Here is a 2,828-nt window from a genome sequence, read left to right as displayed (position 1 = left end):
ATATAACGTTCTTGATGATTATTTGATGTTCTTGATGATTGTAGGATACTCTTGATGTTTATGTGATATTCTTACCGAATCTTGATATTAGAAGAAGAATTGTGTCCTTGTTGAATTAAAAATGATTAGAACCCTAGGTTATATCGTATGGAATTATTCTTGGTATATTGGGTGGGATTTCGCATGATTGGGTGTTTATTATGTCTAGAAAAGCATGATAGGTTATGTGCCATTTGTTTCTTGATTTTGATCCGTTAATTTGTTTCTTGATTTTGATCCGTTAAAGGTTCTCGGGGCGTTTTTTATGAAAAAGAGTCAGTGGGGGGTAGGTGAGGGTAGGGGACCCGCCACCTACCCGCGGCCAAATCGGGCAACGCCGGCAGCGGGCAGCTGCCCGCCGAGCACCCGCTGCCCGGATTTGTAGAACGCCGGCGGGCAGCCGGCGGGTGACCCCCACCCACCGGCTACCCGCTGGAAATTCCCCCACTTCGGGATCCCGGCTTCCCCGTTTGATGTTCCCCCGACCCCCGTGGTGTCCCAACGGACCCCGTCTATCGTGCCTATGTCTAGTTTGATTTTCGGGCACCGTTCGTAGGTCGTATGAGTCTTATATATTGCATGCTAGTTGAATTGGTATCCCGTTGACCTAGGTGAAAGAAGTATGAACCCCTTAGGACTATTCTTAGTATGTGAAGGATCACGCATAGGTTTTGTTATACGTTTTCTCCCCCTTCCCAATGTGTTAATGTGGGTTGCATGTGCTTGCTATGTGTTATGTGTGCATGTTACCCCGATTTGGTTGAGATCAATCGGGCTATACGAGCAGTCGGGTGGGCTGAGAACCATACCGGCTGTTAACCAGGCTGGTAGAGACCGGTCAGGTATATAAATATTATATAGGACTAAGGTCCACTATACGGGCAGTTGAATGGGTTGAGAACCATCCCAACTGTTAACTAGGCTGGTAAAGACCGGTCAGGTATATAAATATTATATAGAGTTGCGGCTCATCGGTCGGTTGCGATCGACCCCTCCGTGCTGTGAGACGGGGCAGGGTGCTGCGGGGCCGTGTCAGAGCTATATGCGCTGACTCGCATGTATGGGTATGCGATTGGTCCTGTGGCGCCAACAAAGTGTGCTATGTGATGAAGTATGGATGAGTTGTTGTTATGACTATCTTGGAGATGAGACTATGGGATTTATACCGGGGATCGTATATGTTGGGTTATGATTGTTAATTGTGTTTATCTTATCTGTCTTGCCTGTTGTAAACTGCATATGCTGGGTATAACTGCTGTCTGTGCTTAGCTCTATCTGTCGAGTCTATCCCTGTTTTAAAAGCTAGAGTTCGTAGGATATATCTTCATGTTCAAAATGGTTTTCGTATATCTATATATATATATATATATATATATATATATATATATATATATATATATATATATATATATATATATATATATATATATATATATATATATATATATATATATATATATATATATATATATATATATATATATATCTATATGTATGGTATTTCAACGCGTTGGAGTGGGTTACCAGCATCTCTCGCTGAACAGATATATTTGGCTTTCAGGCATAAAAGAATAAGTCACTGGAGCGCGCTAGAACTTGGAGCGTAGAAGTAGATAGTTTCCCTTTCGGCCTGCGTGCCATGCTTATGCATTTACGTTATTGAGGATATTAGTTAGTTAGCCTGTGCACCTGAGTTCTCTAGCTCAGGTGTGGCATAGCACCCCGTACTCTTGTATTATGCTTTGGGATTTAATGAGATTTCACCTTTATTTTATAAGTTTTAAATGTCTTGAAAATCTAGGGTGTTACAGTTTCATTAAAGAATAAAATGATAGAGGGAACTAGTGGTTTTGAGCTACATAAAATGGAGATTAATAGAGGAAACATCAAGGAAGCCAATACCATGGAAGAACTCAATCCAATACCCATACAAATTTCAATTAAACTTACTTTCAACAGCATGTGATTGTCTAGAACTAGAAGGATTCTTGCTTGATGTTCAAGCTCAATTCACCACACTTTTGTAGCCGTGCCACTTTCCAGACTTCCAAACAAATTTCCTCCCTTAGTTCGCTTCAATCTATAAAAAGAAAGAACCCATTGCTTGTCGTTGGAAGACTATACTTTACAGCATTCTTCTTGTACCAAACAATCCAAATCTATATCTGTTGCAATTTGCAAAAGGCCAGTGCTATTAATTAATAGAAGAAGATTTTACTTTGCGGTCTAGAGTTTGCACAACTCACAACAATGAGGAGAAAGAATCTTAGTGGGTTTTCGGTGTATAGATCTCGAAAAAATACGTGGATTGAAAAAAAAAATTGCGCAAATCGGAAAACCGAGTCAAAAGTTATGCCTTCCGAACCGGCCGGTTAGGCGGTCTAGGCGGCCGGCCGCGGAGGAGGCCGCTGAGGCCATTCCTCGCGGCGGCCTCCTAGCGCCTAGTCGGCGCCTAGGCGAGATTTTTGCAACACTGGCAAGAAATGATTGGGGTTGCAAGAATGACCAAATATGAAGTATTGTAGTAAAAAATCATTAAACCACTGGCATGAGTGCGACTGGAACGAGATTGTTGGGTGTCGGTGGTTTGAAGGAGACACAAGTGCGACTGGAACGCGACGGAGGCATTAGTATTACGACACTTGTACCTGCTGACGAGTGATAACTGTAGTTTGGTTATCTGGGACGATGGGTGCGACACTGTCGCTGATGAATAGAGCTTGTCAATACAGGCTGGCGGGGCGGGCCAAAAAGCGCGCTCTTTCGTGGGCCTAGGTTTTGTTGGCCCA

Source organism: Ipomoea nil, unplaced genomic scaffold, assembly GCF_001879475.1.
Source record: "Ipomoea nil cultivar Tokyo-kokei standard unplaced genomic scaffold, Asagao_1.1 scaffold1447, whole genome shotgun sequence".
Lineage (NCBI taxonomy): Eukaryota > Viridiplantae > Streptophyta > Magnoliopsida > Solanales > Convolvulaceae > Ipomoea > Ipomoea nil.
This window is presented reverse-complemented; position numbering follows the sequence as displayed.